Below are 24,776 nucleotides of genomic sequence, written 5' to 3' on the forward strand. Positions count from 1 at the left end.
CATGGCATATTACTCCGTAGTTAACATGGTAAAAAAGGATTGGTGCATTCCTAAAGAAAAATGATGAAACAATGTACTATTTAAACTTATACTACTTGAGCTTATAATGATGAAACATTGAAATATAAACTTTTAAACTACTTGAACTTACAATGATTACCTATGTATTTAATTACAAAAGGGACCTATCTAGTAGATGAGTTTTTTGTAGACGACCTCTTGAATCCCCTGTCCTCCCTATTCCCACTGTCCCTATTGTTACAGAATCCACCTCTATTCCAAACACCATAGTTAAGAACCCTCCCATACCTAATATCAGCTTATTTCCCTTTCCCTCAGGCTACTAGGACTGTACCTTTGAGCATTGTGAATCTTTTCTTACATGCCTCTAGTTTCATTCCTGCTTTTTGCACTTGTAGTTTCTTTTCTTTGTTGTTGCCTGCTCCATTGGGTCCTGCATCCTTGTCCCCTTGGCTATGTTTTGCAACTCCCAAGGCTTTTGTAGGATTGGATCCTACTAGTTTTTCTATGTTTGGATTTTTGGATCCTTCATTCGGATTTCTATCTTCATCCTAGAAGGGAACCATCTGCCTGTAGGTAGGTGTGGGGGGTTGCATTTCCTCTGTCAGCTTCTTCAGATACTCACCCCACACCTCCTTTAGGTCTTCCAATGTGTGGCTTTCCCATTGTTCCATCTGCTCCACTTCTAGTTGGTACACCTGTGGGAGCTTTTTGCATCCAGAACTACTAGTCTTGCTTCCGCCTTCACTAGCTCCACTTTGCCTTTGTCCGCTCTGGCGTGCACCTCTAATTTTTATGTGCTCTTCTATGATTAAGATGATCTGACCCTTGGCCCTTGCTTGGATTTATTAAGCCCTATCCATCACTTCTTTGAGTTGCATGTTTACCTCCTCATTCCTAGCCAAACCCCTTTTATCATTACCATTTCTCTTTTTGTCTCATCATTCTCCCTATGGAGTCCCAATAGTTTTCTTTGCATCTCCTCCATCCTGCCTGCTTCCCTCCTTCTTCTACCCAACTCCTCTAATGTTAGGTTGGGGCTGATCTTTGTCTCTGTTTTGGGTAGGTGGCATTCTCAATTTGGTCTTTAAGGTTGTGGTAGAGCACCTCCTCCCAAGCCACCTTCGTCCCCGCCTCCGCTGCCTTTCACCAGTCCGAAGACTCTTCTTGACATATAGTATGGCTTGTGGGTGAGATTGATCCTCTCAACCACAAAGTGCATACGCTTCTATCTGTCCTCATCTAAAGTTACCATAATTGCAATTTACACATGATAGGAGTTTGGCTTATCACTGCCACTTTGAGATGCATACATCATGGGGGATGCAAATGGTGTGGATTGTCAAAGAAAGAGACCGAAAACTCCCACCACCGCCAAAATACTATCCAAAATGCTAAACACTTGTTGCAGACTATCCCAAATCCAACATTACCCTGCAAAGAGACATTTATTTTTCAATAACATTTGTATCATGTTTAAGCATGTTGAGAAAAGGAAAATACTGATGAAGTACATGGCACATGGCTATATTGCCTTTCCTCATAAGTACATTCTTCATATAATAAGTATAGAGTATTTTACAAAATCTATTTGGATTATTGTAAAGAGGGAGCTACATTTAGTATGACACATGGTTCATTTGTATTTCCTCATAATTACACTCTTTTCAAGTGTAGAATAATCCAAAATTTTTAAAGGTTTAATAATTGCAAGTCATGTTGGTATAAAGTTTAGTGAGAATTAGTGCGTATTATTGTCAAGAGGGAGCTACATTCAGTATGACACATGTTCATTTGTCTTTCCTCATAATTACACTCTTTTCAAGTGTAGAGTAACCCAAAATTTTTGAAGGTTTAATAATTCCAAGTCATGTTTATATAAATTTTAATGAAAAGAAGTGCGTATAGTTTCAAACCAAAACACCTTCACAAAGGAGTGCATATAGTTTCAAACCAAAACACCTTCTTATAAACCTTGTTAAATTGTTAAAAACACAAAATTTCATGGTTCTTCAACCATCTCTAATTAATTTAATAATTAAACTTGTTCACTTCTTTTACATATTTTAATATAAAGTTAGCCTCATAAATGACATTGGTAAGACTTAAAACTCTTAGGAGCACCTTTTATCATAAAAGTACCATAATAAAGGGGTTTTTGTTACATGCAAAATTTGTTTATTGAAAAAATATCCCAAAAAAAATGATCACACATCATTCCAACACAAGCATTATATCTGCTAATCCACCCTATTAGTTATCCTAATTTATTTATAAAATTACAGTGTGTTAAATATTGTTAATATTATAAGATGGAAACACTATAAGTAAGAAGGGAGAGAGAAAGGATTTGCACTCATGATGATGGAGTAACAGATGCACTCAAAGGGAGTACCACCATGGAAGATTATGCATGAAGCTCTCAAATTATGAGTATCATTCATTAATTGTGAATATAGGAACCATTGTGCAAGCTTCTATGATAGTGTATGTGTGTTGCAGATCTAGAAGGGATAGATGAAGGGTTCTACAGAGCCTAGGATGTGATACAAAAGGTTTAACTAGAATGGGATGAGTTGGAGAGAATAGAGGCGTGCTGTTGTGAGAGGATCATACGAGAAAGGGAGGAGCTTGAGCTCGAACATAGGGCATGTTTTGAGAAAAGCACATGTGAGTAGGGGAGGATCTAGATAGTGGAGCTTAGGAGAGAGGTGGAGTGGAGCTTGGGAGTCCGAGGGGGAGAGAAAGAAGGAGAGGTAGGGAGGGCAGTTGTGGGAGGAGATATGAGGGAAGATGCAAGGAGGTGCTGAAAGGTAGGGAGGAGGGACGAGAGAGGGAGGTAGGAGGGACGAGAGAGGGAGGTGTAGAAAGGGAGGGAGGATAGAGGGAGGAGATGCTCAAAAAGGAGGAAAAATAACTAATGCACATGCAAAAGAGGGAAAGTGAGATATATAAGAAAGGAGAATTTCTAAATTTGGAAATTGATATGTGTAAAGTGACAATTAGCTACTTTCAAAAGTGACATCCTAGTATTAAAAAGTGACTAGTAGATTTTAAAAGTTACATTTTAGCCTTTCAAAGTGACATCTTATAGTATCCAAATCTATGATCACAACCCAACATTTTTTCCAAGTTGGCATCCTCCCATTAGACCCTTTACTAACCCTCGTTTTAATCATCAAGAGCATATTAGGGAGTTTAAAAAAATTTCATTATTTTGGTAATTTGATTTTTAATCTACTTTTTAGAGTATCTTGAGCATACGAATTCCAAAGTTGTTGGATAATGTGGATTTAGAACCTACTCTTCAAGAGCTTTCCAAAGATATGCTACATAAGGGGGTTTTGACAAAGTCTTTAAAGGGTTCACTATGCCTATCATTTTTTATCTTGCAAAATGGGAATTGGGATTTTTCCAAACTCCCTAATATGTGCTCTTCTATGATTAAGATGATCTGACCCTTGGCCCTTGCTTGGATTTATTTAGCCCTATCCATCGCTTCTTTGAGTTGCATGTTTACCTCCTCATTCCTAGCCAAACCCCTTTTATCTTTACCATTTCTCTTTTTGTCTCATCATTCTCCCTGAGAACTAGGAGACCCCCTCTGAAGAAGTGTCCAACTAGGGCCCGGAGGTTTCTCAACACCAATACGATGATTAATGGGGCCGGAGGGTGGCAAAGTGGTGCTCCTATTCATCAAATGGCGCATCTTAATGTAACACATATCCTCTGTGTGCCACCTACCCAAACATTTCTCATAAGTGCAAACAATAGTGGGGCAATCTTTGGAAAGATGGCCAGATACATGACAAGCTCGACACACCATGTTGGTGGGATTAGGCTCAGGTTGACGTGTGCAGACAACAAGTTTTGTTGGCGTTTTAGAAAATTCACATCAAGAGTCACAGCCTTCACATTTTCATTAAGTTGGTTCATGTAATTTGTCATCATGTTTTTCAAATCCCCAATACTAGATGCGGTGCTTTCATACCCATCCCCCCCTTGTGCAGGTGGTGGAGTGGTAGAAGTAGAATCAGGGTAAGTCACATACGGTGATGGAGCATGAGGGGCAGGAACATGATTTTGTGAAGAGGTTAGGGGAGCCACGATGCTAGAAGAAGGTGGGGGTGCTAAAGGCAAAAGAGGTGGTGAGGTCACTTGAAGGTGAGGTGGTACAACGGGTGGGAATTGGAATGGTTGAGTTAGTTGAAGTTGAGGCACATACGACGAGGTTGGCCAAGGTTGTTGTTGCGGGGAGGGAAAAACGGGAGTATGTGGTGCTAGCCATGGATAATACGAGGGAGATGGAGTCGTGGCCTGTTGTGGCTCATAAACACATCGATAAGAGCTCTCCACATTAATGGTAAAAGTGATGGCCGTATTCAAGTCATTTGGGGCTTGAGCTCTAACCAAAATTTGGATGCTAGGGTGTATGCCTCGTAGAAACGAGTCCATGATGGTGAGCAGGTCGATGTCAAAAACGGGAGTGTAATGATCAACAAAGTTCCTAAACCTTGTGGCCGCTTTTTCCATGGTCTCATGCGGGTGATTTTGCTTGAATGAGTGTAATTGCTCAAAAAATGCAAAGAAGTTTGGAGGTTTGCGAAATTCAGGCAAGAATTTGTGCTCAAAATCGGCAAAGTTTTGGATGGAGTTTGGTTGTTGCTTGGCGAGCCAATTTGAGGCCTCACCTTTGAGTGTAGTGCTAAAGTAATTCATCACATGCCCTTCCTCGACGATGTGTGAGATCAAACAAGCAATTTTGAAATTGTTTAGATGAGCGGTGGGATCCTCCAACGGTGTCCCATAGAATGTGGGGAATGGGATGAGGGGTGCATCGGGATGGGCCAAATTTGGTGGCAAAACCAAAGGTGATTGAATGGAGAATGGAGGAGGAAGTGGTGGTTGAGCCATAATTGGAATTGGTATAGAAATTACGATCCCAGGTGAACTCCCCCCCGATGATGGTGAAGGAGGTGAACTCTGTAATGGAAAAGTGCTAGTGTGGGGCAAGATTGAAGTAGGTGTTGCTTGGCTTTCTCCCTTTTATGGTATCTCTTAGATCGGTCACTCTCTCTCAAGCTCTCTTGCCAATCTTTGGCACTTTGCATAAGTCCCCTTTCCAAGTAGGTTCGTGCCTCGGTTCGATTTAAATGGTGAGCTTCCCGTACGGTGGATTAGGGACCAAGGAAGCGGCCTATGAGTGAAGCGCTAGGTCACCTGCGGCGGCGAAGGATTCTAGAGGGTGCTGACCATACGGTGCTCGGGCTCTGGGTTGCCGAAGATACCCACACGTGCGTCGTGGAAGATATTGGAACAAGGAATAAGAGTTTTTTTCTGAAACCGGAAATGGATCTGGTTGATTGACCTTGCTGGTCCTCAACGGATGAGTCCATGGCCCTTTTATATGGATCTGTGGGTTGATCTTGTTGATCTTCCACGGAGATTCCATTCTATTATATGAATATATTGCCGGTTACTATGAGCTAGGAACTATGGAAAAGGCCCCTGAGTGAACAGGTGATGAGCGTTCTGGTTACCAATGATGCCATAAGTATACCGATGAATGAATGACTGGAAATAAGGATTCAACCAGAGATTGAGGATTGTCATCAGTGACATAATGGTTTCATTAAAGGATTGTTTTAAAGTTAGCTGATGCTAAGAAAAAGGCAATTTCATATTGGGTGTGTAAGTGGTGTGACTAGTTTTATGTTTGTATGAACTTCCGGCTAGGGGTCCTTGGAACTCTTTTCCTTGGTACCCAAGACAAAACCTAACCAAATTCCAAATTGGATCCCATCACTGCAGTGGTTGGGCGGTTGGCTAACCCATGGGATCTAGGGTTAGGCTGGACTGATGGATCCGTAAATCGAGACTCAATTTTTGTTATTACGATAGATAAAGTAAATCCCGGACAGTAATTGTTCTATGGATAGGAATCAACGGCTGTGCCTCTTGAATGGGAAAAAAAGCATTGATCCCAATGATCCAAGTGCAAGTTTCTTCCTTGATCTGACCGAGTATCTTTATAGATGCAATCCGATCAGTTTGTTCAGAAATGATTTGACTACATTAGAGTAAAAATTGTCCTGGTGGAATCACCCGTGCTTTCCGGGTAAAGGAATTTTTTCCGGGTTTGGTTTTGGGTAAATCGACGGATTAGTCTCTTGTCCGGATATCCATGGGTGAGGCATCGAATGTGGGACCCCTGTCCCGCGCGAGAAGTGCTACTTCCGCTGCTAGTACCCCGAATCCGTTGCTCGGTGGAAACAGGGATCTCACAAGGGCGACGTGTGCAGACAACAAGTTTTGTTGGCATTTTAGAAAATTCACATCAAGAGTCACAGCCTTCACATTTTCATTAAGTTGGTTCATGTAATTTGTCATCATGTTTTTCAAATCCCCAATACTAGGGACGCGGTGCTTTTATATCCATCCCCCCCTTGTGATGTGCTGGTGGTTGAGTTGTAGAAGTAGAATCAGGGTAAGTCACATACGGTGATGGAGCGTGAGGGGCATCAACATGATTTTGTGAAGAGGTTAGGGGAGCCACGACGCTAGAAGAAGGAGGGGGTGCTAAAGGCAGAAGAGGTGGTGAGGTCACTTGAAGGTGAGGTGGTATAACGGGTGGGAATTGGAATGGTTGAGTTAGTTGAAGTTGAGGCACACACGATGAGGTTGGCCAAGGTTGTTGCGGGGAGGGAAAAACAGGAGTATGTGGTGCTAGCCATGGATAATACGAGGAGATGGAGTCGTGGCCTGTTGTGGCTCGTAAACACATCGATAAGAGCTCTCCACATTAATGGCAAAAGTGATGGCCGTATTCAAGTCATTTGGGGCTTGAGCTCTAACCAAAATTTGGATGCTAGGGTGTATGCCTCATAGAAACGAGTCCATGATGGTGAGCAGGTCGTTGTTAAAAACGGGAGTGTAATGATCAACAAAGTTCCTAAACCTTGTGGCCGCTTGTTCCATGGTCTTATGCGGGTGATTTTGCTTGAATGAGTGTAATTGCTGAAAAAATGCGAAGAAGTTTGGAGGTTTGCGAAGAAGTTTGGAGGTTTGCGAAATTCACACAAGAACTTTTGCTCAAAATCGGCAAAGTTTGGGATGGAGGTTGGTTGTTGCTTGGCGAACCGATTTGAGGCCTCACCTTTGAGTGTAGTGCTAAAGTAATTCATCACATGCCCTTACTCGACGATGTGTGAGGTCAAACAAGCAATTTTGAAATTGTTTAGATGAGCGGTGGGATCCTCCAACGGTGTCCCATAGAATGTGGGGAATGGGATGAGGGATGCATCGGGATGGGCCGAATTTGGTGGCAAAACCAAAGGTGATTGAATGGCGAATGGAGGAGGAAGTGGTGGTTGAGCCATAATTGGAATTCGTATAGAAATTACGATTCCAGGTGAACTCCCTCCAATGATGGCGAAGGAGGTGAACTTTGTAATGGAAAAGTGCTAGTGTGGGGCTACATTGAAGTAGGTGTTGCTTGGCTTTCTCCCTTTTATGGTATCTCTTAGCTCGGTCACTCTCTCTCAAGCTCTCATCTTTGGCACTTTGCATAAGTCCCCTTTCCAAGTAGGTTCGTGTCATGGAACCAAGACCAAGTCAAGGTCCCACCGGGCGTGCCACTGTCTGGGAAATATCTGCACGAGCAAGGCAAAGAGGACAAAACCCGACAACCCCCCTAGATATCCAACAAAGAATGGAGCTACACTTTCCCAACACCCTAAAGGAGAAGGCACTAGTAGATAGGACTGTGTGCTATGGATCTTTCTGACAAGTACGGTGCTGCAATGATGGAGTGCCGATGATGTATACACACACAAATGTTAAACAAGCTTTGTGCTAAATGACAAAAGAGCGAGATGACACCACGACACCAATGAACGAGGCAAAATGTAGCGTGAAATGTGATTTGTTCATTGAATTTCACGTGCGCAGTGCTTGATTCATAAAGCAAATTTATGTAGCTTTTATATGAGAAAAACAGAGAGATCTTATCTAGCCGCTTTTTGCTTGATGTTGATGAAGCTTTTGTGCGCTCGCCGATGATGCCCTCCACGAGAAACAATGCCCTCACGGCCCTCAAGAATTGAATTTTACAATGCTTTCAATTTTTGAATAGAAACAACTTACGAGGCTTGCTAACGCATGACTATGTGAGTGTGTGAGTGCGAAGCTTTGCTATTGTTTGTCATCGAAAATCACACCTGCTTCTTTGTTGCAAATATCTTCTCCTCTTCTACTTCCCTCTTCACATGCAAGGAAAAGAAACAATGTTATTATGCTTTTTTCCTTCCTTTATTCTCTTGGTCAAGTGAAAGCGGGAACAACCTCTTTTTAACGACATTTTTTTTATAAAGAAAAGCTTGAAAAAAAAATATAATATGAAGTTTATTTCCCTGCAATGCGGCCGAGACGAATCATTCACTTTCTCTCCTTCACTCTTCCGCTTCTAGACACCAGAACAGGGTGCCCGCACTTGCTCACAGATGGCTTGGTGGTCTCGATGAGCGCACCTCTCTCTCCTCAAGCGAACGCGTGCAGCGATTAGCAGAGCTTTGTCTCACTTCCGTCGCTCGCAGCACAAGGGCCTTGCTCACAGATGGCTTGGTGGTCTCGATGAGCGCACCTCTCTCTCCTCAAGCGAACGCGTGCAGCGATTAGCAGAGCTTTGTCTCACTTCCGTCGCTCGCAGCACAAGGGCCGGCCTTGAAAATGGCTGCACTCTCTCTCTCTTCAAGCGAACGTGTGCAGTCCATGTGTTAGCGATGCTTCGCTTCAGGCATGCATGGCGGCGATTCATTTCCAACGCTGCTCGTCATTTTTTTCCAGCAAGCAAAGGTTTAAAGCCTTTAAAAATTAAAGTGGGCCAAGCCCAGCAAGGTAAGGTTTAAAGCCTTTAAAAATTAAAGTGGGCCAAGCCCTTAGTCCCACACATGCTTGAGTGGGGCGCCTTGATGCTAGCTTCTTGCTTGCAAAAAAAATGCTTGTGTGCCAAAACCAAGTGAGGGTATGAAGTGAAGGCATCACTCTTCAATATGCGCATGCTGCCACGCATATGCTCATGCATCAAAACATAGTGGAAGGGCGGAAAAAAAATGCAACAGCTTGCTACAAAGAATATTGTAGTTATGAGAGGAGAGGCAATATAGCCATGTGCCATGGAGTCCATTGGTATATCCCTTTTCTCAACATGCTTAATAAACATGATGTAAATGTTATTGAAAAGTAGATGTCCCTTTGCAAGGTAATGTTGGATTTGGGATAGTCTTCAAGTGTTTAGCATTTTGGATAGTCTTTTGGCGGTGGTGGGATTTTTTGGTCTCCTTCTTTGACAATCCACACAATTTGCATCCCCCATGATGTATGCATCTCAAAGTGGCAGTGCATAAGCCAAACTCCTATCACGTGTAAAACTCAATTATCGTAAGTTCACTACTTACAAGAAAAATCTTTTTAAATAGACTTCACAATGGTACCCATCTCAGAGATATATCAGCTAGAAACTAGATGGAAAGTGGATGCGTCCCCTAGTTGAAAAGCACCTGTGATAAAGAATATAAAATGCCAAAATGTTTCTCTAGAGCAGATGAAATATTGTGACCCTACGAAGAAGAATAGATTGCATGTATGCATGTACTTGTAATGTATACATATACATCACAAGTATACATGTAACACATGCATGTATGCTTGTACCTGTAATGTATATAATACTCAAGACATGGAAACAACAATTTGCATGCATGCAAGGTGCAATGAAAGGTATCTATATACACTACAAGTATGCGTGTAGGTGTGTGTATACAAGTACATGTATGCATGTACTTGTAATGTATATTCGCAAGATTACAAGGAATCAACGATTGCATGCATGCAAGGTTAATGTATGCAATGGAAGGTATCAATACACATTACAAGTATACATGTAGGTGCAATATACACATACATGTACTTGTTATAATGCATATACTCAAGACATGGAATCAACAATTGCATGCATGCATGCATGCAAGGTTAACACATGCAATGAAAGGTATTTGTGTATATACGTGTTTTATATAGCTGATTGAGTTTACCTAGATTATCGGTGAAGAAGCGAAGAGCAACTCATTCTCCTGGTGGGATGGCTATTGTGTTCATGGCAGGAGGGTCAATGAGGTTGAAGTGGTCTGGTTCTAATGATGCATTGTAGTTGCCTAGGCCCATGCCCACCACATAGAAGTTATAGCCGTGCAAATGGAAGGGGTGGTGTGGGGTGGAAAAAAGAACACGGGAACAGGCCTCTATAGCTTCCCACTCCACCAACCTTGGAATCACTAGCACAAAATGGGGGCACCATAGTCAAAGCAAACACCCAGCAAACACATACACTTCCACTGTGTGCATGACGAGGTAATCGAAGGCTGGCACAAAGTGCGCTATGAGAGTGTAAACCCGTGGACTACACCACCAAACACGTCAATCACGCCTTCTCCTGCAAATCAACACACACAGGATACCAACACACAACCATAGCTAGATACATCACCAGTATCATTCATCCTTGAATTCCTAGTCAACACTTCCATACAAGCTTCTTCCGACACACAAGCTTTTCCTCACACAACCATCTCACATACATGACACCTTCACATCAACACAAAAGATGTATACTCACAAGGTTGTCCCCCATTCATCTTGGCTAATCCCTCTCTCACCTCTTCTCAGAAACATCATTGCCTCAGCCTTCGAGCTGCCCTGAGATACGAGGAGGCAGTAACCCAACAAAACCACATGCACACACTCTCTCTCTGCTCCAGCCAACCTGCAGAGCTAACAAAAGAAACACACCACTCTATGCAGAGGCGGCTACCCAACCAAGAGAAAACTTTGCTCTTATCTCTGCGGCAGTAAAGGCAACAAGACACCCTCTCTCTCTGCTACCAGCTCTGCGCAGCTAACAAAAGAAACCTCCATGCCACTAGCCACCAAAAAGAGGAGAGAAAATGCTGCCAGTTGAAAAGTTGTCTTCTCCAGTGCTGCCTTCCATGGGAGAGAGAACAGTCTTGCTCTTCCTAGAGCCCGCTCCTCCCTCGAATCATCACGATGTCGAGCCCTTGAACTGCTCAAAGACGCCAGAAGCAGCACCACCAACAAACACACTGTAGTTCGCTCCCTCTCACTCTTCCTGCTACCAGCTTCTCCCGACGGCAAAAAATAGAGAAACACCTAGAAAACTCCCTGCATATGAGAGGCGTCCCTCTACAACGAAAAACTCTCTGTCTCTCCGTCTCCACCGTCCACTGAGAACTAGCGGCTCTCCAAAACAAAAAGAACCCCTTCTCTCTGTCGCCACCAGGCTGCAAAAAACTAAAAAAAACCTGCTCGTCGTCGCTGGCAGCTATACTACCTCTTCCTTGCTACTAGCCACCGCCGGCTACAAAGAAAAACCAAAGCAACACACTTCTACCCAAAAACTCCCTCTCTCTGTAGGTGGCAACCACCACAACAAGAAAACAAACTCCTTGGTGGAATCGGGCAAGTCCCATATCGGCGCTCTGCATTTGGAAATCACGTGCCCACCATGATTCTGCTACATTTTCTTTTGTTGATGTTTTCACTTTCACAACCTTTTTAAATAAAATTACATGGTATTTATTGAGGCCCTTATGTATTAAGGCCTTTAAGCTCCATGCACTACCAACTGTCATCACGTGCTTGTTAAAAATGGAGCGCCATAGACTGCATCCAGAATCAGCCCACGATCGACCAGCCATCATCACATTTGGGGTTTCCATATGCTTCCACATGGAGACATCACCAAGAGCTCGTAAAAAAACATAAAACCAGCCACTCTGTACACCTGCTAGGGCATTCAGGGCAAAGCTTTTTTGCATGCGATGCATCCCATATGTACACAAGCCCAAAACATCTTTACAAAATTTTGCCTAATAGGTGGCTCTTAAAAAATAGGGTTTGTGTGTTTTGGAGCACCGCACGTTGGATTCAAAGTCCACTACTTTAACTTTGGTTCCAAATATTGCAAACTTGTCCTCTAGAGAGGGGCCCGTGTAGTTGTAATTGTGGGGTAGGTGCCCATTATACTTATTTGAGTGTTTGTACGTAATCCACCAAGTAGACATTAGGAACTCAATGGAGTCTCTTTGGGCCCTTTAATTTGCCATGAGGTTATGGAAACATTTAACTTTTTTACAAATAGGAGCCCGCCATGTAAGCAAAAACCATGGGTTTGTAAGAGAGGTGTAAGAGTGGTCAAAGGGTGCACTTTTTTCCCAAAAAAGGGGAGGGGGGCAATTTTACAATTTTCGAACCTCCATAACTTCTACATACAAGCTCCAATTTGAGCGGAGATTACAGATCCCGGATCTACACATCAAGAGCTTTCCATAGATATCTTACATGATATGGTTTTATCCGCTAGATTTTAAATTCCATTTTCCCTCCAAAATTCAAATTCGAATAAAGTAGCCGTTTTGAAGCTTCAAATTAGAAAATGTTTCTTCTTAAGAGAAAAGGTTTGACTCCCTTAAACTGCCAAATAAAAGGGCCCAAGAAGACTCCATTGAGTTTCTAATGTATAGCCCACAATATATCCGAGAGAATGGAAATGATGTAATGGATGGGAAATGTTTTGGGTCACATTCCATTGTTGTTTCACAGTGTGAATACTGCAACAGGAAAGAACCCAATCTGATAATGGGTAGGGATCGTAAGCCTCTACAGGGTACAACTGAGAGACCAATGGTTACTGCGCAAGGTATGAAACTATGATAAGATTTTTTTGTGCTCAAGGAAAATGCTCAAAGGATGTCCCTATCCTAAATCTCCAGTAGATAATAAAATTAAGATGAATGATTGAAACCTTAGGAAAGATTACCATTGCGTGGTCGATTAGATATGCACAGATGCACAATTGAAAATAGAAAGTGCATGGGCAACAAGGGAAAGTCGGTGCTGACGGTTTTGGAAGGAAGGAGACGGGCTGTGATATTTTTATGGAAGGAATGGAGGCGGCGATGAGAAAAAATTGAGAATTGGGGGAAGATTTTGGTGACTATCTCCGTGTGGATCTTTGATGAGAGATGAGAAAGTGCAAAGAGTGAATGCAGTAGTGGAGAGTGTCTCCTGTAGGTTGGTTTGTTTTGTTGAAGGTTGCAGGGTGGAGTATCTACAGTTGTTGAAGCTTTGCAGACAATAAGAAAAAGCAGTAAGAAGGATTGTTTGGATCAGAGTAAAGGGTGAGCTAGAGAACATAGAGTTGGATAGGTGTGTCCCCTAGGCTCTCTGAGAGAAGCTTCTTTGTTAGAGACTTGACCCATTTTGATTTCTTCTTGACTGGAGCTACTTGAAGGTGAAGCTTTGAAGTGATGTTCTTGGGGTCTTCCTGAGGGATATCCTTGAGTTTATTGGGTGTTTCCTTCTTATGTTTATGCTAGGTCTCAGGAATGTTGAAACAATGACGTATTTTCTATATCTGAAGCAGACAGAGTTTGGTTTGTGATGTCCTTTATTTTGATGTCTCTGTTATGAAGAAGATGTTGTTTTCTTTAGGTTTGTGGTGGAGATAAAGCTTTTGAGTGTGTGAGTTTGAAGATTGGGGATCTCGTTCTAGGTCAGTGCTACTGACTCAGTGTGTTAGTTGAGTAGAGAAGATTTTGAGTCTGCTGGTGGGTGTCAGCTAAGCATCAAAATATCAACAGAAGGTGTAGGAACCTTGCTTTGGTTTGTCTGAGTTAAAGGGAAGTGATCCTGAGTTGCATCTGATAGTTAGAAGTCTGTCAAAGGTCAGGTGTTAGCAGTCAGAAGGCTTTGTGGTCTGAATCGTGTTTTTGTGGTAGCTAGAGCTAGGTTGGAGTCAACTGAGTGTCCACCACATGGTAGGATTCATGTTTGGTTTGCGTGTCTAGAGGGTATAGAAGTTCTAGATGATGTAGACTAGAGAAAGCCTCCAGCTGAGTCATTTTAGTTGGTTGGTCAGGTATAGTCAGATCTAAAGCAACTGTGTGTCAGTTGTAGCCAGAAGGGTGTCTATAATGTGATATCTCTTCAAGTTTAGAGCTACCAGAGGGCCTCTGTGTGTCAAAGGACATTTGGAGATGTTTCTAAGTCAGTTGGTCTGTGTCAGATTGCACTTGTGTTATATATATATAAGAGAATGATAGGGTGAATAAGTACATGAATGATAGGATCGATTAGCATATAGATTACTTGTAGTATATATAAAAAAGAGAATGATGCGTGATCAATATTTTTTATTTTGAGATTGTTTTCAATAAAAAATGTGTATGTGTAAGATAAAACCCTTCGTTATGATACCTAATAATAAAAAAGAAGTTCCTTAATGGCATAAGACTTTGAAGTCTTACCAATGTCATTTGTGAGGCTAACTAACTTTATGTAAAAGTAGTAAACTAGTTTAATCATTATATTATTTGGAGATTGGTGAAGAACCATAAACTTTTGTGTTTATGAAAAAGATTTACAAAAAAGGTGTTTTGGTTTAAATATATATGCACTCTACTTTTCATTAAAATTTATACAAACGTGACTTGGAGTTAAATGCAATCTTTAAATAAATAAAACTCGTGTATCACAAAGAATGTAATTATGAGGAAAGACGAATGAGCCATGTGCCATCGTCAATGGATCTCCCTCTTTACAATAATCTAAACATACTTTTACAAATACTCTATACTTGCAAAGAATGTAGTTATGAGGAAAGGCATATGGCCATGTGCTTTATTTATGCTAAATGGGGTGGTTTGACCTTTTTGTTGAACAAATTAATTGACCACCCTGTGTTGGAAAAAATTATCATATTCTAGGCTTTTCTAAATAATTCAAGTTGATGTGAATGAGTACTAAGGCTTTAAAGAGTATGTATGCATGTGATTGGCAACAAACTATGAATGAGTTCTAAGGCTTTAAAGAGCATGTATGCATGTGACTGGCAACAAACTGTGAATGAGTACTAAGGCTTTAAAGAGTACGTATGCATGTGATTGGCAACAAACTTTGAATTCTACTAATGTGTAATCGACAACATTTGGTGCGTGAATAACTTGGAGCCTCAAATAAACAAACTAAGAAGGTACATGAAAATAAATATGCATTAATAAAATTATAAAAGGCAAGGAAGGTATTACTATTACCTAAATGAGTGATATAAATAAAATAATAATCTATAATTATTAGTAAATTTTACTTAAAAATATAGATTTACAATAGTTAAGTTAACATTTTTTCAATAGATCATGTATTATTAAAATATTAACAATATTCAACACATTGTAAGTTTTTAAATAAGTTAGAATAACTAATAGGGTGGATTAGCAAATATAATGCTTGTATTGGAATGATGTGTGATCATTTTTTTGGGATATTTTTTCAATAAACAAATTTTGCATGTAACAAAAACCCCTTTATTATGATACTTTTATGATAAAAAAGGTGCTGATCCTAATAGTTTCAAGTCTTGTCAATGTCATTTATGAGGCTAATTTTATACTAAAATATGTAAAAGAAGTGAACAAGTTTAGTTATTATAATAATTAGAGATGGTTGAAGAACCATGAAATTTTACGGTTTTAACAATTTAAAAGGGTTTATAACAAGGTGTTTTGGTTTGAAACTATACGCACTACTTTTCATTAAAATTTATATAAACATGACTTGGAATTATTAAACCTTCAAAAAATTTGGGTTATTCTACACTCGAAAAGATTGTAATTACGAGGAAAGACAAATGAACCATGTGGCATACTGAATGCAACTCCCTCTTGGACGATAATACGCTGCACTACTTCTCACTAAAATTTATACAAACATGACTTGGAATTATTAAACCTTTAAAAGATTTGGATTATTCTACACTTGAAAAGAGTGTAATTACGAGGAAAGACAAATGAGCCATGTGTCATACTGAATGTAGCTCCCTCTTATTACAATAATCCAAATAGATTTTGTAAAATACTCTATGCTTGTTACAAAGAATACTGTAGTTATGAGGAAAGGCAATATAGCCATGTGCCATGGAGTCCATCGGTATATCCCTTTTCTCAACATGCTTAGTAAACATGATGTAAATGTTATTGAAAAGTAGATGTCCATTTGCAAGGTAATGTTATTGAAAAGTAGATGTCCATTTGCAAGGTAATGTTGGATTTGGGATAGTCTTCAAGTGTTTAGCATTTTGGATAGTCTTTTGGTGGTGGTGGGAGTTTTCGGTCTCCTTCTTTGACAATCCACACCATTTGCATCCCCCATGATGTATGCATCTCAAAGTGGCAGTGCATAAGACAAACTCCTATCATGTGTAAAACTCAATTATCGTAAGTTCACTATTTACAAGAAAAACCTTTATAAATGCACTTCACAATGGTACCCATCTCAGAGATGTATCGGCTAGAAACTAGATGGAAAGTGGATGTGTCCCCTAGTTAAAAAGCACCCGTGATAAAGAATATGAAATGTCAAAATGTTTCTCTAGCAGATGAAATATTGTGACCCTATAAAGAAGAATCGACTGCATGTATGCATGTACTTGTAATGTATACATATACATCACAAGTATACATGTAACACATACATGTATGCTTGTACCTGTGATGTATATAATACTCAAGACATGGAATCAACAATTTGCATGCAGGCAAGGTTGATGTATGCAACAATGAAAGGTATCTATATACACTACAAGTATGCGTGTAGGTGTGTGTATACACGTACATGTATGCATGTACTTGTACTATATATACTCAAGAGTACAAGGAATCAACCGATTGCATGCAAGGTTAATGTATGCAATGGAAGGTATTTATACACATTACAAGTATACATGTAGGTGCAATATACACATACATGTATGCATGTACTTGTTATAATGCATATACTCAATCTTACATGGAATCAACAATTGCATCATCATGCAGGGTTAACACATGCAATGAAAGGTATCTGTGTATATACGTGTTTTATATAGCTGAGTAAGTTTACCTGGATTATCGGTGAAGAAGCGGAGAGCAACCCATCCTCCTGGTGGGACGGCTATTGTGTTCATGGGGCACGAGGGTCAACGAGGTTGAAGTGGTCTGGGTCTGATGATGCATTGTAGTTGCCTAGGCCCATGCCCACCACATAGAAGTTATAGCCGTGCAAATGGAAGGGGTGGCTCTCAAAAAATAGGGTTTGTGTGTTTTGGAGCACCAATTGCACGTTGGATTCAAAGTCCACTACTTTAACTTTGGTCCCAAAGATTGCAAACTTGACCTCTATAGAGGGGCCCGTGTAGTTATATTGGTATAGAGGCTCGCTGGGAAAATTGGTCTCGAAGGTGTCCGTTGCAGTGGAGGTGGACATTCCCGGCAAGTCAGCAGCATTCTTGCTTTCGTAATATGCCTGGTGCAGGTATGAAGAAGTCAAATGAAGCAAGCTTATACCGATTAGTTAATTGATGTTTGATTACACACATCAAAGATCAATGATGATGTGGTGATTAGTGAATATTGCAGGTATACTAATTAATTTCGTAGATCATGAGGCTTCAAACGATGATTAGCTGCTGCTGTAGAGGCGTTAAGTTGAATATGAGATCTCTTACTTGTAAGATGGAGATGTTGGGGGCGACAAATGTGATGTTGTTGATGGCCGTAGAGATTTTTTGTCCCTCCGGGCCGTAGCAGGTTTGTCCGGCCGGGCATTCTTCAAGCGAGTATCCCACGGTGAAAAGGAAGCTTTGGTTGACGGTCTGGGGCACTAGCGAGGGATACGCCTTGCTGTTTAAGCTTCTCAAGCTCCCCACATAATCAAGGGCATAATCAGAGCCATTAGCGGCCGGAATGAAGGTGGGAAAAGTATAGAGGCGCTGATCGACAGCTTGACTACTGTTGTTGGGGGTCGTGGTGGTGGAATTAGCTGATCCTTCATAGATAAACAAGGCGGTTGTGGTGGTTTTGGGGTATGGGACCTTGTCTTCTCTAGCCGATGAGTATGCGGATGCAGCCATGACATAGCTATCAATCGCCTGGTCTGCTGTTACTAGCACATCAGCTGTCTGTCCAGGCGCTAGCACTATCACATCTGTTGTATAAGGCTTACACAGTGTGCAGTCTGTCTCCACCACTGTCAACTTATGCTTTGCGACCTGAAAGAACATCTGAAAATTCATGGCCGCATTGATCACCCTCAGTAGATACGTCTCCCCCTGCTTCACCCTCACACTGGTTACATCTGGGGAAAACACCAACAATTCTAATCAAACTTTAATCACGCAAGCTGGTCACAAGTAGATTTGTTCAAAATAATTAATTCGTTTAAACTTTGATCCGCTTTCGGCCTCTGCACCTTGCTGTGAACAGTTGTAGAGCAAGCCAGGCTGCCCATTGATAGTGGTGGCATCAGACAAGTTGTAGCCTCCCCCATCTGCTAGAGCAAATTTCTCAACATCCAACACGTCCACGTTCCACCACTCTCCTGCAAGATCAAGTTGAAAGGTAAGCATTAATTTACTGTTCTCAACTAGGGGCGGGTGGCACGTACGTGTGCAGCTGCTGCGGCCACATTACAAGAATATGTGCTATCTTATCTCTAGCTATATATAGTCTAGTACAGATTCACCTAAGCTCTAACCCTTGCGAGTGATCGAATTAGCTTACCATTGCACAAGGTAAGCCTCAATTAAGTGTTGCTGCTACGAAAGTGCAGCCGGATTATATATATATAGAGTCCGAAGCTTTTATCTCTAGTTAGTATGGTTGCCTTCAATATAGTTCTAATCCTATGGCTAGTGTGATGATTAGCTGAGCAGAGTGATTATGCACTATATATAGGCTATGATCGATGATTAGCGTATTAACATAATGTGATTATGCGATATACATGGCTAGTGTGATGATTAGCTTAACATTGTGATGATTATACTGTATGGCTAATAGTTACCTAGGATGATGGGGAAGTCCTTGGTGGTGGGTTGCACGGGGAAAGGGTACGGCTTGCCGTACTTGGGCAGGATGATGAAGGCGCCGTACACGGTTGCCCGGAGCCAGCTGAGATGGGCGTGCCAGAAGAGCGTCCCTTGCTCTCGTACGACTCTGAAGCTGTGTGTGAAATGGGTGTTCGGGCGGGGACAGGGCACTGCGTGATGTAGGCGGGGCCGTCGGACCAAACTGTGTACATCTGCCTCACTCCATGCCTGCACAGCGGTAATAGATAAATATTCAAGCTGATGCAGGCGCATTACGAGATTAATACAATTTGAAAGGTCATTGATCTACTCATTACAACAGCAGCTGCTGAATAATTACAAGGTTATTTAAGAAATCATGAAGGCCCCAATTAAGGATGATTTAATATACCATAATTATTATAATAAGTATATCGTCTCGAAGTATCATAATAATAATTACCAGTGAATTGATATGTTTTCCACCACGTGATTAGACACTCTCACGTTAACTGTGTCCCCTTGCCGCACGTAGATAGTAGGCCCTGGGAAGAGCCCGTTCACTGCCACCAGCTGCTTGGTATGGCAAAGGCGAGTAACGTTGGTGTAATGCACCTGATCGATCATAAGCAAACACGATCATAATTATAATTGTATCCTGAATCGATATTCCTGGTCTTATGATTACTTACAGCGGCTAGATTATAAGCATTAATATTCCTATAACTGTACTACTCTTCGTTGATCAGTTTGATCGTTCTATCGTTAATCCTCCTGGTCATAACTACGTCTGCAGCATGATCTAAGCACTGATAATCAAACTCCTATACGTAGAGTTTGTCGATCGTATTTGACTACTACTGATGATGATTAAGTTTGATCTTAACGATCATTAATCGCTCTAATTATAAGTGTTGACCATAATGACCGAAAGCCTAATTTGTGGCTTAATTGAGATAATTGCTACCTTGAAATCAAAATGGTGTGTCATGGTTCCGTCGTCATTGACGACGGAGCCTGCACAGGCTAGACGCACTAGTATAAGCGCCGATCCAAGGAGGAGCAACAAAGAATGAATCTGAAGAATGGAGAAGAATATAGTCATTAAATTTGGGCTGAAGAGAATAGCAAATTGTGGTGTGGTGTAGGATGCGATTAATAAGAGAAAGCCAAGCCAAGCCAAGCCAAGCCAAGCTAAGCTAAAAAGAAGAAGTATGATTAAAGAATGTCGATCATGAGTGGATTAATATTGAACCCAGTACAAAGCCTTGATTTATATTGAACCTAGTACAAAGCCTCGATTTATATTGTGATCCGTGTAGCATGCATGGTTGACACGGTTAACCCCGTAAGACAAGGTCGTGGAACTCTGTTAATTAGACCAAGCACGAGCCCCGGTTTTCATTAACAGGATCATCTATCTTCACGCAGCCTGCGGTTTTTGCCATCGCCACAAGGAGAGTATTATTAGTTTAATACCGCATTTAAGACAAGCGTGACCTTGGTTGCTTGAAATGTGACTAAACAATGCACAGTTGTTTACTTACTAGCTACTGGATGCCATTTCAAACCAGATAAGCTATATTATTCGTACATTAAATAAATGTACGAATATTGCATTTCAAACCGAATGAGCCATATTCCTACATTTAATACATGTCTTAAGTTGCCCAAGGCCGAGAAGACCTCTGTGTCACGTGCGAGGGCGCGAGCAAACCAACGGTCGCGAAGGCTCCCAACACTCTTTGTGGCACATATTCCACCATGCTTTCCTCATTCATGGGTGGCAAATCATCTTGCACTTCCACCATTGGCCCAACATATGCTTTTAATTGAGAGACATGGAACACATCATATAGCTGTGTAGTTGCTATTTTAAGCAAATTCACCAAAGGTAGCTTGTTGGTGTCATGACAATAGTGTCTCAATATGTCTCCACTAATACATTTTCGATTGATAAGCGATGCTAGGAATAGTGTCCTCCAAAATGAACCCATAAATTTGGCATCTCTATAACTCTAATTTGTTGAGGCATTCCATGTATTTTGAATAGATACTCTACAAATTTTCTTGCAACCATAGATTCCGTGTATGCGACCTTGGAAGAAATTTCAGGTGTCATTTCATTAGGGGAAGATTGAGATATTCTAGGGGCCCTTTAACAACACACATGAAGACCATATTAGGGAGTTTGGGAAAATCCCAATTCCCATTTTGTACGATAAAAAAATGATAGGCATAGTGAACCCTTTAAAGACTTTGTCAAAACCCCCTTATGTGACATATCATTGGAAAGCTCTTGATGAGTAGTTTCTAGATCCACAGTATTCAACAACTTTGGAATTGGTATGCTCAAGATACTCCAAAAAGTAGATTCAAAATGAAATTACCAAAATAATGGAATTTTTTCAAACCCCCCTAATTAATGATTTAAAAGAGGGTTAGTAAAGGGTCTAATGGGAGGATGCCAACTTGGAAAAAATGTTGGGTTGTGATCAAAGATTTGGGTGCTATAAAATGTCACTTTGAAAGGCTAAAATGTAATTTTTGAAATCTACTAGTCACTTTTTGATACTAGGATGTCACTTTTGAAAGCAGCTAATTGTCACTTTACACATATCAATTTCCAAATTTGGAAATTCTTCTTTCTTGTATATCTCACTTTTCCTCTTTTGCATGTGCATAATTTATTTTTCCTCCTTTGAGCATCTCCTCCCTCTATCCTCTCTCCCTTTCTGCATCTCCCTCTCTCATCCCTCCTCCCTCCCTTTCAACACCTCCCTCTCTCCTCCCTCCTCTCTACCTTTCAGCACCTCCCTGCATCTTCCCTCATATCTCCTCCCACAACTGCCCTCACTACCTCTCCTTCTTTCTCTCCCCCTCAGCCTCCCAAGCTCCACTTCACCTCTCCTAAGTTGCACTATCGAGATCGTCCCCTACTCACATGTGCTTTTCTCACAACAAGACCTATGTTCTCTCAAGCTCCTCCCTTTCTCATATGATCATCTCACAACAGCACGCCTCTATTCTCTCCAGCTCGTCCCATTCTCACAAGTGCCTTTCTTGTGATAGACCACCTCCACTCTCTCCTTTAGTCCACCACCTCCACTCTCTCCTTTAGTCCATTTCTCACCTCTCTACGCTCTTCCTCTGCTACATGCCACCTTCCATCTCTCTTTGTCATCTTCCACCACATCTAAATTCTAGTACAACCTTTTGTATCACATCCTAGGCTCTGTAGCACCCTTCATCTATCCCTTCTAGATCTGCAACACACATACACTGTCACAAAAGCTTGCATAATGGTTCCTATATTCACAATTAATGAACAATACTCATAATTTGAGAGCTTCTTGCTTAATCCTCCATGGTGGTACTCCCTTTGAGTGCATGTGTTACTCCATCATGAGTGCAAATCCTTTTTCTCCCTCCCTCCTTTCTTATAGTGTTTCCATCTGAGAGTGATGGATGTTCTCTATTTTGTATTGTCTCCTTTATGAGAGAAGCGGGTACCTGATAGGCTATGTGACCATATTAGTAAGTGTTAGTAGAGACATTAGATGGTGGCCAAGTGTGGCTAGCAAGTGTGGCTAGATGGTTAGGAGATGGCTTATGTAGACTTGGCATTGTGCCAAGTAGGATGCATGCTCATTCGTCTTTTGTGCCATCCCCTACTAAGGTTTCTCTATCAGCAATATGCTTAACATGGAGAATGTCTCCACTTCTTCTCTCTACATCAACACTTGGCATGACCAATAATAAGAAGAAGAAGTATGATTAAAGAATGTCCATCAATATGAGTGGATTATTGAACCTAGTACAAAGCCTCGATTTATATTGTGATCCGTGTAGCTAGCGCTTCAACTAATAATGTATCCTTGACATGGTTAGCCCCGTAAGACAAGGTCGTGGAACTGTTAATTAGACCAAGCACAAGACACGGATTTCATTAACAAGATCATCTATCTTCATACAGCCCCTGCGGTTCTGGCATGGGTCCATGCCACACGGACCATCACCAATATTATTAGTTTAATACCGCATTTAAGACAAGCGTGACCTTGGTTGCTTGAAATGTGACTAAACAATGCAAAGTTGTGTACTTACTAGCTACTGGGGGATGCCATTTCAAACCAGATAAGCTATATTATTCGTACATTAAATAAATGTACGAATATTACATTTCAAACCGAATGAGCCATATTCCTACATTTAATACATGTCTTAAGTTGCCCAAGGCATTCGCTCTAGAGAAGACCTCTGTGTCACGTGCATTTAAGAGGTATTTTCAAAATCCTTTTATCTAAAAATTTAAATATTTAAAATGATTTTTTTTAAATGCGAAATTGTAAATTTCTCTTAGAAACTATTAAAGAACCCTTTATGTAGGTATATTTGTATAATCCCAAAAATTAAAGTTTGTTAGCTAGAACTCTTCCTGATGAATGTATACTTACATATTTCTAAGTGAACCCCCAAGTTAAGTTTTCACTTTTGTTGATTCCCACTTGAAGGCAAAAAAAATGTTGTATAAACTACATGAATACGATTAAGGCCCTCTCCCTCTTTCATTATTCTCTTCTATAGTACTAACTTAGGTTGGTTAAGATGTGTGTGTGTGTGTGTGTGTGTGTGAGAGAGAGAGAGAGAGAGAGAGAGAGAGAGAGAGAGAGAGAGAGAGAGATATGAATGAGCTATAAACTCCCATATATCTTTTTCAACTTACCACCAACGGTGACAATGACGTGTGAACCCATAAATTTGGTCCACATGGGCTCCAATAGTGTCCACCAAAATGAACCATAAATTTGGCATCTCTAATACTCATAATTTGTTGAGGCATTCCATGTATTTTGAACATATACGATTCTGAAAAGTTCCCTTTTAATAAAGTTTCCAAGTGGTAGACTAGAAGTTTCTCTAGAGTTTTGAAGTAGTAGCACTGGTAATAATCGAATTAACTATCTTAATTCTTCCTTTGTTTAGTGTGGAACTGGATTTTTTAGTAATACCATAGATAGGTAATCATTCTAAGTTCAAGTACTATAAACTTTATATTTCAATGTTTCATCGTACTAAGTTCAAGTAGTATAAGTTTACATTACATTGTTTTATCATTTGTATCTAGGATTGCACCAACTCTTTTTGACTATGTTAATTGTGGACCCTTTTTTGCACAATAGATCCAACAAACTCAGTAGCACAAAATACATTCCCCAAAATGTTGATGCCACAAGCTCTTGCACTAGCTACTCTAGAGTAGTTCGTATCATTGTCTCACTAACTTGTCTAGAGTTCTTCATGTCATTGTCTCTCTAGCTACTCCAGAGTAGTTTGTGTGATTGCCGCTAGCTACTCTTATTGAAAAGGATGAGATCCAAGTAGCCTTTATTCCTATACATGTGAAGGGTGCTATGGAACTACATGAAGATCAAGAGATGGGAGCAGTCTGCACTAACACTAATGAGAAGTTTCAGTCAGCATCAAAAGAACCTATGCAATTCCTCTCTGATGAGCTTGGAAAATGTGAATCCTACTTTGATGCTCCTTGTTCCATAAGGAGAAGAAAACAATGACCAACCCAACAAAGAAGCAAATGTTGAGAAAGATCTAGGTCAAGTTCTAGATGTTTAGATTTTCTTGTCTCCTACTTTACATAATTTAGTTTATTATGACTCTAATACTTTACATACTTTAGTTTACTAATCTAGAAACCTTCATAAAGTTTTATCTCATCTTTGTGTGTAGGGAAAACTTTCATTTCATATTATTTATAGTGGCTTTGCTATTTGGGTCCACA

The 24,776-nt window shown here is 40.7% G+C and overlaps 1 pseudogene; it reads right to left on the reverse strand.

Moving 5' to 3' along the window:
• Positions 1 to 9,162: 9,162 nt before the first annotated feature.
• On the reverse strand, positions 9,163 to 20,081 carry LOC147618343 (laccase-4-like; annotated as a pseudogene).
• Positions 20,082 to 24,776: the final 4,695 nt, after the last annotated feature.

This window comes from Cibotium barometz, chromosome 35 (genome assembly GCF_041138505.1).
Source record: "Cibotium barometz isolate CiBa-2024 chromosome 35, ASM4113850v1, whole genome shotgun sequence".
Taxonomy (NCBI): domain Eukaryota; kingdom Viridiplantae; phylum Streptophyta; class Polypodiopsida; order Cyatheales; family Cibotiaceae; genus Cibotium; species Cibotium barometz.